The following is a 17,132-nucleotide window of genomic DNA, read 5'->3' as shown; positions in this document are numbered from 1 at the left end:
ACTCCCCTGGTGCAGAACCAAGTACCTTCGCATAACCTTGGACTCTTGTCTTACGTGGAAACCCCACATAGACGAGGTCCACAGGAAGGTCTCTGCCAGAATGTCAATCCTATACCCAGTCCTCAACACAACCAGCTCTCTTCCCTGATCGGTTGGAGTGAATGTTTATCAGGCCTTAATATGGCCAATAATGGAGTATGCATGCCCTATCTGGGGATACATGGCGAAGCAGCACCTGGACAAGCTCCAGAGGTTGCAGAACCATGCCTTCAGGAGAGCACTGCATCTACTCCTGTGATTCCCACAGATGATCTTCTAAAAACCCTACCACAACAAAGGTCAGCATTTAATAACGATTGTGGTGTTGCTCACGCTGTTAAATACTGCATTTTCGGGCAACAACAGTCATATTATGTGGCAGTTGTCATTAGAGCGCAGTTAATAAAGTCATTTCATGTAATAATCAAAAAACTAGGCACTCATCTTTTTGTGTTTTCCGTGCTGTCTTGTCGTCAAATCATGGCTCAATCATTGAAAATCTAGGTGTTTATGATTCCAAGCTTGGATGCAAAGAGGCCTAGGTTTTATTCTGCTATATTCAAAAGTTTTGTAGATGCGCTTCACAAACCATTCTTGAAGCTTACACTTTTACTGGACAATGGTGATGTAAAAAAAATAATCAGTACTCCGAATTTAAGTTACACTTCCTTTTAATTGCAATATCACATAACACACAAAACATCACTTCACAATACAAAACATACTTGAAAACATCTTCCTCACATTTTATAAGCCAACTACAAAATGCATCTTTCCAACATGAGTGCAAGACTTGACCTTTTCAACAACCGACTCTCTAACAACTCAACAACTAACTAACTATCGCTTACGCGCCCAAAAATCAGAGTTACAAGTACGTCAAAGATCATAGTGACAAAAGAAAGAATACACATAAGAATAATATCATTGCAATATAAACATATCGATGTATCACAAATGAAATCTAATCTGAATGTTGCCTCAGAAATATGTTAAGTAGTTAACGGAAACACAGTAGAATATTACTGGTATCGAGAGGTTCAGATGAGGTGCTGTAATGGTTACGTAATTCAAGTACCATTACAATGTGCATGCCCCAGCTGAAATCCCACTTCTGAAAGAGCATTTCTGAGAATTGGCAAGGGCCTTCTATGAAGGCTCTTCCAGATCAGGAAACGTCCTCATTCATTCTTTAGGTCGGTATGACATGTCCCGCAACAAGCCCAAATGCCTATTAATGATCTTCGATGACTAAGTCAAAGGGAAAATTCCTACAGCCAATCCCTAATCCTGCTCCCTCCTCCATAATACCAATCAGCTCGCCAACCTCAGGCAAGTTCCAGACACATACAGAACATTCATCACATTATGAAGACACACAAAAATCACAGAAATAATCACACAGACAAGTATACAGAGGAGTAAAAGCTGAAAGGCTACAAACTCCCCTACACTTCCCCAAAGAGGGGAAAGTATTAGATGAGAGTGAGTGAGACAGGTGAATCACGTTTTTGCTACACTAGGTCAATGACCATCTCTACAAATGCCATAATTAAGGTAAATGGTGGCTCGAAACTTGTAGTGCGCTATAGACGCAGGCTGGTGGGAGCAGTATTATGCTATGGGAGACATTCTCCTGTACTTGCATGGGATCTATGGTAGTAATAGAAGACACACTGACAGCTGCAAACCACCTGCATCCCTTCATGCTTGATGGCTTCCCCAACAGTGATATCATCTTTCAGTAGTATAATTGTGTGTGCTATGTACTTGAGGAGGATTCTAGTGAGCTCACATTGATGTCATGATGACCAAATTTGCTTGACGTAAATCCTATGGAATGAGTCTGGGTCGTTATCCAGCCACTACGTACACTGATCAGCAGCCCATTATTTATGAAAATTACATGACCTGTGCACTGACATTTAATGCTCATAGTTCCACAAAGCTACCAACAAACTGTCAGATCCATAATATCAGAATCAGCGATGTATTTCATTCCAAAGATGGGCAAACAAGCTGCTATGCAGGTGGTCATAATGTTTTGGCTCATAAGTGTACACATACTGTACTACTGTCCTGAGTGTTGGCTTCATGTCTATCTTGGCTACACTACTGTGTTCACTATGCTATTCATAGCAGCTTACCCACATTCCTATGTTCTTATTAATTATTAAGCATTCCCTGCATTACACATATTTGACTTTTATGTTGATATACCTGTCCTCACCTGACTAGAAGTCCTGTTCTTTCCACCACAATACTTTACTAACTCCCTTTATGTCTCATTTCAACCTATCGATTTCCCTTTTTTTAAATCCTCTAACCTACCTAGTAATGGATCTAACGTTCCACACTCCAACTCAGAATGCTATTTTGTTTTTTCTGATGGTGACATCTTCCTGAGTAATCCCTACCTGGAGGTCTGAATGTGGGACTGTATTACCTCTGGAATATTTTAACCAAGAGGACCCCATCATCATTTAACCATACAGTGGAGCTGCATGCACTCAAAGATAAGTAACAGCTCTTGTTTCCCCTTACTATCAGTCATTCATATTACCATCTCAGTAAGGCCTTGTTGGCTACGCAGAAAATTTGCGCAAAACTTGTGCCCATACTTTTGGTCTATGTGCAAAAGCAACACTGAGTGAAAGTGTATGAAGAACTGAGAGGCAACTCTATGAAGATGATCTCAATTTCCTGGACAATGTGATCACTGGGATGAGTCATGGATCTTTCAGTATAGCCCTCAATAAAAGAGGCAGAGTGTGGAGAGGCACACAATGTCATCATTGTGACAGAAGAAAGCTTGTGTGGGTAAGTTCAGGATGAAGTCCATTCTCATTCTTTTTTTTTATGCAAAGGGGATAGTGCACCATGAGGTTTTACCCCTTGGACACATTGTCACTGCTCAGTTTTACAGGACTGCGCTCCAGACACTGCACCTGAAAGAACTTCTGTGCATCATGGAAACTGCACCTTAACTACATGCTGGCTCACACTACCTTTTTTGTCACGGTTTACCTGACCCTTGTCAGTGTGACAACGATGCCACAGCCATGCTACAGTCCTGACCTGACCCCAGTGGACTTGTTTTTCTCTCCTCAGCTGAAAAGGGCCTCAAAGCAAAGCATCTTGAGTTGATGGACAATGTGCAAGCTACTTCAGTGGCTTCCCTGAAGAGCATTCCGATTTAGGAATTCCAGAAAGCTTATGATGCATGGAAATCATGGTGGCAGAAATATGTTGATGCAGAGGGGCCATACTCCAAAGAATTTTAAGCTGTTGAACCTATCTGAGCAATAATTTTTTTTTTACTTTCCAGACAGCCACTAAAGGGGTCACACCATCTACATTCTGTATATAAAGAAATTTTGCACAGTGGTTTTCTCAATAAGAAATCATATTTGAATCTTGGCTATTTGTGGGAAGATAATGTTGGGTCTTTTGTAAGAAAGAGATACCGTATGTCTACCAGCATGATTCTGAATTTGACAGTGACAGTATCTCAGCCTACCAAGGATAGAGTTTATTGTTGTGCACAACTGCTGCACTCGTTGGCTGTCATATTCATATCAAATTGGTGGGTTCAAGAGGGCCGTATTTAACACCCTGCAGTCTATCAACAGACTCATGCATCTAGCACCTGAGATGACAGACATATTATGCTCACTCTACTGTTCAGAATCACACAGCCATGTCATGTACTATGAGCATGAGATGATTTTGCTTGCAGCAAGGCAAGTACACACACAGTGATGTAAATGACTTGCTAGGAATAATAATTGCCAAATAAAAGTAAATGAAAGTAAGTCTTTATTAATGTTAATCCTAAAAATACTCTCCGGTACTCTTAAATCCACTGAAGTATTCAACACCACCCTAATTTGAAATAAAGTACTCTGCCAATCACTTACTTACAGAACACCAAGAAAATTCCAAACATTTGAGAATGATTTTAAAAAATTCAGGAACTTGCTAGAACATTCTAAAAATCTGGAACACTTGAGAATATTTTGTTGTTGTTGTTGTCTTCAGTCCTGAGACTGGTTTGATGCAGCTCTCCATGCTACTCTATCCTGTGCAAGCTTTTTCATCTCCCAATACCTACTGCAACCTACATCCTTCTGAATCTGCTTAGTGTATTCATCTCTTGGTCTCCCTCTACGATTTTTACCCTCCACGCTCCCCTCCAATACTAAATTGGTGATCCCTTGATGCCTCAGAACATGTCCTACCAACCGATCCCTTCTTCTGGTCAAGTTGTGCCACAAACTTCTCTTCTCCCCAATCCTATTCAATACTTCTTCATTAGTTATGTGATCTACCCATCTAATCTTCAGCATTCTTCTGTAGCACCACATTTCGAAAGCTTCTATTCTCTTCTTGTCCAAACTATTTATCGCCCATGTTTCACTTCCATACATGGCTACACTCCATACGAATACTTTCAGAAATGATGCGAAATAGATGGAAGATATTCTGGTGTCAACCACAATGTGGTAGCAACCACTTCAATCAATCATATTTCTAGATACAAAATAGATACCATCACACAGTTATTATAGTACACAACAAGGGAACAAAGGGTAACACCTGACACTAAAACCAATGTTTGATGGTAGGTGGTTTTATACAAGGTCCATTCAATAAATAACTGGAAGTGTTGTATGAAAGCTACAAAACTTCAATAAAATTTGTGCTTCTTTGTTATTTTTTGGTGGTGTCCTAGAACTATTATCAGATGGGGCTGGCATGTCTGGCTCATGAAAGGAATGCTAAGAATCAGGGAAACAAGATAGTGGTACACTTGCAGGTTTCCACCAATGTGGAACAGTGGAGTGTCCTTAGATTCTTGAAAGTTATTTGAGTTGGACACAAGTGTACTATTGGCCAGATAAGTTCAAATGGAGTGTGACAAGTATTGAAGGTTCACCATGTCCAGGAAGCTCTGTCTAGGTAGTCACAAACAACACTATGAGAGTTGATAAGGTATAGCAGGTGTTTTATGGAGAGTGATGCGAGGTTCACTAATGATGAGGAAGTTCAGGAAGCAGTGCATAACTGGTCATGTACATGCCCTCAAGAGTTCTTCACACATAGAATTGAGAAAATTGTCCAGTACTGGCATAGGTGCATAGAGTTTGAGGTATATTACATTGAAAAATAAATAAATGTTGTTACGCATTCTTGTAATAGTTCCTTAAAAAAATTCCATTTTTTTTATTGAGTGATACTTGTGTGTGTGTGTATGTGTGTGTCTGTGTGTGTGTGTGTGTGTGTGTGTGTGTGTGTGTGTGTGTGTGTGTGTGTGTGTGCCCTAAAAGTATCAACCTTTTAAATACAGAAATTATAAAGCTATACTAAATCATCCTATTCTCAATACAGCTGTGTTTCACTTATTAAAAGAAAAATTTGCTTTGTTTTCACTATATTCTGTACTTAATTAACTTATTCTATCACAATACTTGCATATGACCTACATTTGCAGTCTTGTTATTTGGTGGGCATTAGTTTGTCTTAGTGCCTTATTTATAGTGACACTAAATACTAATTTTACTAGAAATTGCAGTCTTTTGAACTGGAACAGCAGTTCATTAAATATTTATGGAATCCTTGGAATAAGTGCTGTTTTTCCTTTTATCTTTTCCTGATATTATTTTTTCTTCAGTTATATTGTTTGACAACTGGCCATGACCATTTATTGTTCTAAATTCAAATACTTTATTTCTTACTGCTAAAAGGGCACTTTTAAATAACCAACTTGAGTTATTTTGAACAATGTTGAGAAAAACTATTAATTCATTTGCATTGTTTATAATGCTATGTAAAGCCTTTCTAAGTTCAATTTAACCAGTTACACAATCAATTGGGTGAGTGCCTTCACTAATTTGTAAGAGCTTTTTGACAAAACTTTTTTGCTTCTTCATCAATGGGAAGCTGAACTCTCATATTTGTTCTTAATTGTACTTTCCTCACTCAAGGTCAAATAAATAAATGATTTCTTCAAATATGAATTCATTTTATCTGCTGGGGATGCATTTGGAATAGCTGGAAGCATTTGCAAAAATGTCCAGTCTGTGTAAGTAATGCACTTCCCATTAATTCTGGATTACCTCAGAGACCAAGAACATTCTTGAACCTTCTGGAAGATTCTATAACATATTGGGACATTCTACAATGTTCTCCAATAGTCTTGAACATTCTAGAAGGAGATTCTAGCCAGTCTCAGCCACTATGACACTGGATTCCAAGCTGTGTCACAGTCTTCCAATAAGAAGTCTATTGGTGTTATGTGCTCTTTTTACTCCTGTATCTTTGTACCCAAACTCTGCAGTTCCAAACTAAACCTTCTTTGTGGATCAGAGGTGGAGGGCTACTGCACTATATAACCTCCATGGCACTGTGGGGGGATGTGGTGGAGTTATAGCAGCATGTACAGACAAACCACGCTTACATTAACTATCTCATCATACCCTCTTTAGACACTCATATTTTCATAATTAACACATACAGTTCCAAAACAAAACCTTTTACATGGATGGTGGATTAAGGATTAGCCTATCATATAACCCGCTATGAAGTTTTGGTGGCACACACAGACATATCACACTTAACCCTTATTACATACATTGGTTAATAAGTTAGAGTTGGTCAAGTTCTCTTCTTGAGTCTCAGCAGAATCGTTTTTCCCTATGAAGTATATGGAGCATATGTAATCATCTGTTACGCAGTGTGTCTCACATAAATGTCTACAATGTAGGAAAAAGACAGATTGCTACTTACCATAAAGAAGACACATCAAGTTGCAGACAGGCACAATTAAAAGACACTAACATACAGCTTTCAGCCACAGCCTTCATCAGTAAAAGAGACACATGCACACATCATTCATAGATACACACAAGCAAGCATATCTCATGCACACACAACCACCAACTCCAGCATCTCGGGGTGGAATGCCTCAAATAATTCCAAGCAACATGTAGCCGACCGAGACAGATGTAGGAAAAGGGAAGTAACCGCTTTTGTGACATTTACGAGTTCCTAACCAGGAGTGAATTTTATTATATCGTCTGTGTGCCTTAATAGTTTAGTTTCTTGAGCTTTTGCATGCAAATTTAATATCTAATATTCACACTTCTCGCATTTTTGTTTGCGTCATCAAAAAGTAAACTCATTTTGTGACATATTACAAGTTCCTAATCAGGGACAAATTGTTTAGTTTCACCTGAGAGCTTCGGTAGTTAGGTTTCAGAATATCAGCATATTATTAGAAACAGTTCCTGAATTTTTGTCAGGGTCTACAGTAAGAGTTGTGCAGCACCTGCTGATAATCCGTTTATCTGCATAGTTTAGTTTTACATGGTCTTTAGTATTGACAGGAATTGCGATTGTTGTGTGCGGATGCGAGCCAAGTTGGTGACACTCTCAGCTTCAGGCTGTAATGGTTTCGGTTACACAGCTTGAGGCTGCAGTGGATGGGCACCACTGTTGTGGACCGGCTGTGGGTATCCAACAGACATCCAGCATGTGCGAGTCAGGAACAACTGGTATAACAGTTGTAAATTGTCTTAGCTGTTTTGTGTAAGTACCAGAGCTCCAAGCGCTAATAGTAAGCACTGATCCTCAAATCGTTATAGGCAATGAAAGCTGGCTAAAGCTGAATCTTAGCTCAGCTGAAATTTTTGCGAAGAACCTAACATAGTTCCAAAAGGATGGGCTAAACACGGTTGGCAGTGGCGTGTTTGTTGCTGTTAGAAGTAATTTAACTTGTCATGAAATTGAAGTAGATAGTTCCTGTTAGTTAGTATGGGCAAGATCATTGCTGGCAATTGGAACAAAATAATAATAGGATCCTTTTACTGACCTCCTAATTCAGATGATACAGTTGCTGAAAGGTTCAAAGAAAACTTCTGTTTGATTTCAAACATGTACCCGACTCATACGATAATAGTTGGTAGTGACTTTAATTTACCCTCAAAATGTTGGCAAAAATACATGTTTAATTCCAGAGGTACGCATAAAATATTATCCAAAATTGTGCTAAATGGATTCTCTGAAAATTATTTCGAGCAATTAGTTCATAAATCCCAGGCGAATAGTAAATAGTTGTGAAAACATACTTGACCTCTTAACAACAAATAATCCTGAATTAATAACGAGCATCAAAACTAATACTGGGACTAGTGAACACAGGGTTCTCGTAGCAAGACTGAATGTTGTAATCCCCAAATCAACCAGAAATAAGCGAAAAATATACCTCTTTAAAAAAGCAGATAAAAATTCACTTGGCACCTTCCTGAGAGACAATCTCCACTAATTCCAAATTAATAATATAAGTGTAGACCAGATGTGGCTTGAATTCAAAGAAATAGTATCAGCAACAATTGAGAGATTTATACCAAATAAATTAACAAATGATGGAGCTGCTCTTCATTGGTACACAGAATGGGTTAGAACACTGTTGTAGAAACAACGAAACAAACATACCAAATTTAAACAGACGCAAAATCCCCGAGATTGGTGATCTGTTACAGAAGTTCAAAATTTAGCGTGGACTTCAATGAGAGATGCTTATAAGTTCCCATAATGAAACTTTGTCTCGAAACCTGGCAGAAAATCCAAAGAGATTCTGGTCGTGTGTGAAGTATGTTAGCAGCAAGAAACAATCAATGTCTTCTCTGCGTGATAGCAATGGAGATACTATCAAAGACAGTGCTGCCAAAGCAGGGTTACTAAACACAGCCTTCTGAAATGCCTTCACAAAAGAAAACAAAGTAAATATTCCAGAATTTGAAGCGAAAACAGCTGCCAACATGAGTAACGTAAAAGTAAATATACTCGGAGTAGTGAAGCAACTTAAATCACTTAATAATGTCTTCTGGTCCAGACTGTATACCAATTAGGTTCCTTTTGGAGTATGCTGATGCATTAGCTCCATACTTAACAATCATATACAACTGTTCGCTCGACAAAAGACCCGTACCCAAGACTGGAAAGTTGCACAGGTCACACCAGTATTCAAGAAACGTATAAATTACAGGCTCATATTGTTAACATCAATATGCAGTAGGATTTTGGAACATATATTGTGTTCAAATATTATGAATTACCTCGAAGAAAACTGTCTATTGACATACAGTCAACACGGATTTAGAAAACATCATTCCTTGGAAAGACAATAACACAATTAGCTCTTTATTCACATGAAGTGTTGAGTGCTACTGAGAAGGGATTTCAGACTGATTCTGTATTTCTGGAAGGCTTTTGACACTGTATCACACAAGCGGCTTGTCGTGCTTATGGAATATCATCTTAGTTATGTGACTGGATATGTGATTTCCTGTCAGAGAGGTCACAGTTAATAGTAACTGATGGAAAGTCATCGAGTAAAACACAAGTGATTTCTGGCATTCCTGAAGGTAGTGTTATAGGCCCTTTGCTTTTCCTTATCTATATAAATGATTTGGGAGACAATCTGAGCAGCTGTCTTAGGTTGTTTGCAGATGACACTGTCATTTATTGACTAATGAAGTCATCAGAAGATAAAAACAAATTGAAAAATGATATAGAAAAGATATCTGAATGGTGCGAAAACTGGTAGTTGACCCTAAATAAGGAAAAGTGTGAGGTCTTCCACATGAATGCTAAAAGGAATTCATTAAACTTCAGTTACACGATAAATCAGTATAATCTAAAGCCATAAATTCAACTAACTACCTAGGTATTACAATTACAAACAACACATAGGAAATTTTGTGGGGAAGGCTAACCAAAGACTGCATTTTATTGGCAGGACACTTAGAAAAGGTAACAGATCTACTACGGAAACTGCCTACACTATGCTTGTCCATCCTCTTAGAATACAACTGCACAGTGTGGGATCCTTACCAGATAGGACTGATGGAGTACATCGAAAAAGTTCAAAGAAGGGCAGAATGTTTTTTATTATTGCAAAATATGGGAGATGGTGTCACAGAAATGATACAGAATTTGGAAAAGCGTTTTTCGTTGTGACAGAATCTTCTCATGAAATTACAATCACCAACTTTCTCCTCCGAATGCAAAAATGTATTGTTGAGACTGACCTACTTAGGGGGAAATGATCACCATGATAAAATAAGGGAAATCAGACCTCATATGGAAAGATATAAGTGTTAGTTCTTTCCGCGAGCTGTATGAGATTGGAATAATAGAGAATTGTGAAGGTGGTTTGATGAACCCTCTGCCAGGCACTTACATGTGATTTGCAGAGTATCCATGTAGATGTAGATGTAGATGTAGGTAACATTGACTCCTATATTAGTCTCCCTAAGCAGAAGAATATGCTTGAATGTTTTGTAATATTTCTTTATTCCTCAAAATGTGGTAGATCAGGGCCTCACCAATATAGCACAATGACATAACTATAACTACATCAGTTCAATGTTTTATTATTTATTTGTTCTTCAGATTCCCCACTAGGAAATTTAGATATCAGACACTAAATACTCATTAACTTAATTTCACATAATAGCCACACACCCTTTATGATGATGTTAAATATCTGTTAGACTAGAATGAGATTTTCACTCTGCAGCGGAGTTTGCACTGATATGAAACTTCCTGGCAGATTAAAACTGTGTGCCGTACCGAGACTCAAACTCGGGACCTTTGCCTTTCGCAGGCAAGTGCTCTACCAACTGAGCTACCCACGCATGACTCACGCCCCATCCTCACAGCTTTACTTCTGCCAGTATCTTGTCTCCTACCTTCCAAACTTTACAGAAGCTCTCCTGCGAAGAGAGGACCTACCACACTTCCCTGGGGCACTCAAGATGATACCCTCACCTCCGATGAACACTCGCCATCGAGGACAACATACTGGGTTCTATTACTTAAGCACTATGAGACTTAAACTCTGAGGTCATCAGTCCCCTAGACCTACTTAAACCTAACTAACATAAGGACATCACACACATCCATGCCTGAGGCAGGATTTGAACCTGCGACTGTAGCAGCCGCTTGGTTCCGGACTGAAGCACCTAGAACCACGCGACCACAGTAGCTGGCTGTGTTGTAGTATTCTGGAATCTTTTCTGTTTTCCAGATGTCCTAAAAAGCAATTATAGATATCTCATAATCTTTGGCTCTGATCATTCCGTTAATACTGCTGTAATTGAGTCATCACCAATTGCTTTGTTTCATGTTTTAAGCTGGGCCTTTTCTACCATTAGGCAAGACTAAGCTACCACCTAGGGCAGCAGACTTTAGGGACAGTAAAGGGAGGAAAAAATTAATGCCAAATCAAACAGTGAAAAAATTGAGCAAATTAGGAGAGAAAAATGAAAAAGAGGAAAAATTAAAACACCAAATTGTTTTCAAAAACCTATGAAACAATTACTTAAGTCTTTACTTACTTTGATGAAGATAAAAACATTGCCTTCACCTACCTCAAAACTAAAGCAGCCACTACTGAGGACGAAACAGAAACAAACAGTCTTGCAATTAAAAGAAATAAATAACTGATACCCTATTTGGTTTGGTGGTATATTCAGTTGAATTCTAGTTGAAAATGTTCAGAACATTCTTCCTATTTCAATTATTTTGGGAAATTTCAAAAACAGAAGAGAAAAAATACGAAACTGAGCACATTTGTTGTCCTCAGTCAGTTTTAGGGGAACTAAGGACTTGTCCCAGAAAATAAGGCCGTCTGGTCACATTAGTTTAATTACTAAAACCATAATAGAAGATATGCATTGTGTTGTTGTTGGTGCTGGAGGGACCAGTGATATCACAGAGACCAATGGTAGTAGAAAAAAGGGAGCATCATTTGTCAGTTTCACCTAGGGTGCCAGAACACTTAGCAGCTGCCCTGGTTTTATGGTATCTCAGTTCTGATGCTTGACTGTAACTGTATTTTCCTTTACATTTAATCTCCCATTCACTCTGAAATAAACTGGGCCAAGGTGATGCAATCCAGATTTTTCTGAAGTTAATACACTGTTTTTGAGGGTGTAACAATTAGAAGAAGTTATTCATCTTTGTTTTTTGGTGTACTCTGATGCTGCAGTGGCTGAGAAATAACTGAGAGTATCTGCTCCACCAAATTTGCTGCAACTTCCTGAGCTCTTCACAGCATAGCTAAGGATTGGGTATGCCAAGAGATATTTTAAGTAGTCAGGTTGATATGAAGTTTCACTTCTACAATTACGTATTTATTGTTTCAACTGGTACAGGTATCATGCACAAAAACTGTTACAAAACTGGATCTCCTATGGCTGATTTTCCACTGCTTATATATCATTTCAATAATTAAAGATGACATCAGATGTTATTACAAGCAGAAAATTTGAGGATTACAGTCAAAATCTTGTTGGCATTCACAAACTGATAGCAGAGTATTAAACAGTGATTTCTTGTTTTTATGTCTGAATAATGATTATTTCTTGGTTCTTAGTTTTTTAGTACCAAATGCAAAAAATACATTCACAAACAAGACATTTTACAAAATCATTAACATCATGTGAGTAATTGGCTGGAAAATTTTCCTAACATTTACATAAGTTCTTTTCATAAATGCAGACAAAAAGGTAGTTTCACTTCTTGTGAAAAATATTCTAGAATTAAAAAACTAGAATTGGTTATGACTTATTTTTAAATATTGATTGGTAACAGTAAAACCAGAATGGAGATGTTTGCACTCTCAATTAAATTGAAATGAATGAATTAATGACAAAATATGAATAACTATAATAAATTGAGTTTTAAAATGACCAGATAAATAAAATAAGAATGTTACAAAGTGAATCCATAAATGTGGCAGCTGGACCACAGAGGTCTACAGCTCATGTCATACTTATCCTAACAAATATATACATGTACATTTCAACTCCCATATCCTAATGTTAAAACAATTCTTATTTTGTATCACAAGTCAAGGTTTTTGTGATGCATAAGGCAATCTTGTATAATTGCACTGAAAAAATTATTATTTTATGTCACACATTTGATTCACACTTTTTTGGACCAGTGGTTTTATATTTACCTGTTTATCATTCCACTTACATTCCCAAATCTCAGTAAGATGATAAAGGAAAAGTAAAGAAAATAAATAATTTGTGAAAAAGATCTCATAAGGATAGAGAAAATAACCAAGAAATAACTATGTAACATATCATACAATGCATAGAGATATTTTTACGGTAGACATGTGGTATCTGTGCTGGAAACAAGTTGTATTAAATGATGTTGTTGTTGTGGTCTTCAGGCCTGAGACTGGTTTGATGCAGCTCTCAATGCTGTTCTATCCTGTGCAAGCTTCTACATCTCCCAGTACCTACTGCAGCCTACGTCCTTCTGAATCTGCTTAGTGTATTCATCTCTTGGTCTCCCTCTATGATTCTTACCCTCCACGCTGCCCTCCAGCACGAAATTGGTTATCCCTTGATGCCTCAGAATATGTCCCACCAACCCATCCCTTCTTCTAGTCAAGCTGTCCCACAAACTCCTCTCCTCCCCAGTTCTATTCAATACCAACTCATTAGTTATGTGATCTACCCATCTAATCTTCAGCATTCTTCTGTAGCAGCACATTTCGAAAGCTTCTATTCTTTCCTTGTCTAAACTATTTATCGTCCATGTTTCACTTCCATACATGGCTACACTCCATACAAATACTTTCAGAAACAACCTTTTGACACTTATATCAATACTCAATGTTAACAAATTTCTCTTCTTCAGAAATGCTTTCTTTGCCATTGCCAGTCTACGTTTTATATCCTGTCTACTTCGACCATCATCAGTTATTTTGCTCCCCAAATAGCAAAACTCCTTTACTACTTTAAGTGCCTCATTTCCTAATCTAATTCCCTCAGCATCACCCGACTTAATTAGACTACATTCCATTATCCTTGTTTTGCTTTTGTTGATGTTCATCTTATATCCTCCTTTCAAGACACTGTCCATTCCATTCAACTGCTCTTCCAAGTCCTTTGCTGTGTCTGACAGAATTACAATGTCATCGGCAAACCTCAAAGTTTTTATTTCTTCTCAATGGATTTTAATACCTACTCCAAACTTTTCTGTTTTTTTCCTTTACTGCTTGCTCAATATACAGATTGAATAGCATCGGGGAGAGGCTACAACCCTGTCTCACTCCCTTCCCAACCACTGCTTCGCTTTCATGTCCCTCGACTCTTATAACTGCCATCTGATTTCTGTACAAATTGTAAATAGCCTTTCGCTCCCTGTATTTTACCCCTGCCACCTTCAGAATTTGAAAGAGAGTATTTCAGTCAACGTTGTCAAAAGCTTTCTCTAAGTCTACAAATGCTAGAAATGTAGGTTTGCCTTTCCTTAATCTTTCTTCTAAGATAAGTCGTAGGGTCAGTATTGCCTCACGTGTTCCAACATTTCTATGGAATCTGAACTGATCTTCCCCGAGGTCGACTTCTACCAGATTTTCTATTTGTCTGTAAATAATTCGCGTTAGTATTTTGCAGCTGTGACTTATTAAACTGATAGTTCGGTAATTTTCACATCTGTCAACACCTGCTTTCTTTGGGATTGGAATTATTATATTCTTCTTGAAGTCTGAGGGAATTTCGCCTGTCTCATACATCTTGCTCACCAGATGGTAGAGTTTTGTCAGGACTGGCTCTCCCAAGGCTGTCGGTAGTTCTAATGGAATGTTGTCTACTCCCGGGGCCTTGTTTTGACTCGGGTCTTTCAGTGCTCTGTCAAACTCTTCATGCAGTATCATATCTCCCATTTCATCTTCATCTACCTCCTCTTCCGTTTCCATAATATTGTCCTCAAGAACATTGGCCTTGTATAGACCCTCTATATACTCCTTCCACCTTTCTGCTTTCCCTTCTTTGCTTAGAACTGGGTTTCCGTATGAGCTCTTGGTATTCATGCAAGTGGTCCTCTTTTCTCCAAAGGTCTCTTTAATTTTCGTGTAGGCAGTATCTATCTTACCCCTCGTGAGATGAGCCTCTACATCCTTACATTTGTCCTCTAGCCATCCCTGCTTAGCCATTTTGCACTTCCTGTCTATCTCATTTTTGAGACGTTTGTATTCCTTGTTGCTTACTTCACTTACTGCATTTTTGTATTTTCTCCTTTCATCAATTAAATTCAGTATCTCTTCTGTTACCCGAGGATTTCTACTAGCCCTCGTCTTTTTACTTACTTGATCCTCTGCTGCCTTCAGTATTTCATTCCTCAAAGCTACCCATTCTTCTTCTACTGTATTTCTTTCCCCCATTCCCGTCAATTGCTCCCTTATGCTCTCCCTGAATCTCTGTACTACCTCTGGTTCTTTTAGTTTATCCAGGTCCCATCTCCTTAAATTCCCACCTTTTTGCAGTTTCTTCAGTTTTAATCTACAGGTCATAACCAATAGATTGTGGTCAGAGTCCACATCTGCCCCTGGAAATGTCTTACAATTTAAAATCTTGTTCCTAAATCTCTGTCTTACCATTATATAATCTATCTGAAACCTTCTAGTATCTCCAGGGTTCTTCCATGTATACAACCTTTTTTCATGATTCTTGAACCAAGTGTTAGGTATGATTAAGTTATGCTCCGTGCAAAATTCTTCCAGGAGGCTTTCTCTTTCATTTCTCAGCCCCAATCCATATTCACCTACTACATTTCCTTCTCTTCCTTTTCCTAATGTAGAATTCCAGTCACCCATGACTATTAAATTTTCGTGTCCCTTCACTACCTGAATAATTTCTTTTATCTCATCATACATTTAATCAACTTCTTCATCATCTGCAGAGCTAGTTGGCATATAAACTTGTACTACTGTAGTAGGCGTGGGCTTTGTGTCTATCTTGGCCACAATAATGCTTTCACTATGCTGTTTGTAGTAGCTTACCTGCACTCCTACTTTTTTTATTCATTATTAAACCTACTCCTGCAGTATCCCTATTTGATTTTGTATTTATAACCCTGTATTCACGTGACCAAAAGTCTTGTTCCTCCTGCCACCGTACTTCACTAATTCCCACTATATCTAACTTTAACCTATCCATTTCCCTTTTTAAATTTTCTAACCTACCTGCCAGATTAAGGGATTTGACATTCCACGCTCTGATCCTTAGAACACCAGTTTTCTTTTTCCTGATAACGACGTCCTCTTGAGTAGTCCCCGCCCGGAGATCCAAATGGGGGACTATTTTACCTCTGGAATATTTTACCCAAGAGGACACCATCATCATTTAATCATACAGTAAAGCTGCATGCCCTTGGGAAAAATTGCAGCTGTAGTTTCCCCTTGCTTTCAACCATTCGCAGTACCAGCACAGCAAAGCTGTTTTTGTTGGTGTTACAAGGCCAGATCAGTCAATCATCCAGACTTTTGCCACTGCAACTACTGAAAAGGCTGCTGCCCCTCTTCAGGAACCACACATTTGTCTGGCCTTTCAACAGATACCCATCCATTGTGGTTGCACCTACAGTACGGCTATCTGTATTGTTGAGGCACGCAAGCCAACCCACCAATGGTAAGGTCCATGGTTCATGAGGGGGGGGGGGGGAGGTGTTTTATGATAATCTATTAATATTAATGAATGGAATCAGCAATACTGACAATACCATTCTACAGTATTTCAAACAATGGAAAATCCAGGATGTAATGTAACAATGACTGCTTCACAGCCTGAGACATATGGATTCTTCCCACCAACACCAGCTTTTCTGAATTGCACAGGTGGGAACTTTCCCTGAAATACATCCTACGTTCCCATAACCCTCCTGGCGTCAACCTTGATTAATCACTGTCCTCACCCATCCAGCCCCTTCCCAGTTCCCATTCCAGCACTACACAGCTGTCTTTCCAACACTGCATGCAGTCTTTTTATTTCTCTCCTTATCTGCCACTCCTCCCCCCTCTCCCTCCCCTCCCACTTCTCTGCTCCCTCTGTCTAGTATCCCAACTGCACATAGCTGCTCTACCTTCTATCCACCTCATCCCTCTGTGCTCCCCAACGGCATGTCACTGTCCACCATGCCTACCCTAAAATCCCTCCCCCTCCTCGCCCAGGCCTCCTCCTTTCATTCTACAGTGTTTGTGTTTTATCACATCCCACTCCAGT

The sequence above is a fragment of the Schistocerca serialis genome, chromosome 2 (genome assembly GCF_023864345.2).
Source record: "Schistocerca serialis cubense isolate TAMUIC-IGC-003099 chromosome 2, iqSchSeri2.2, whole genome shotgun sequence".
NCBI lineage: Eukaryota > Metazoa > Arthropoda > Insecta > Orthoptera > Acrididae > Schistocerca > Schistocerca serialis.
This window is presented reverse-complemented; position numbering follows the sequence as displayed.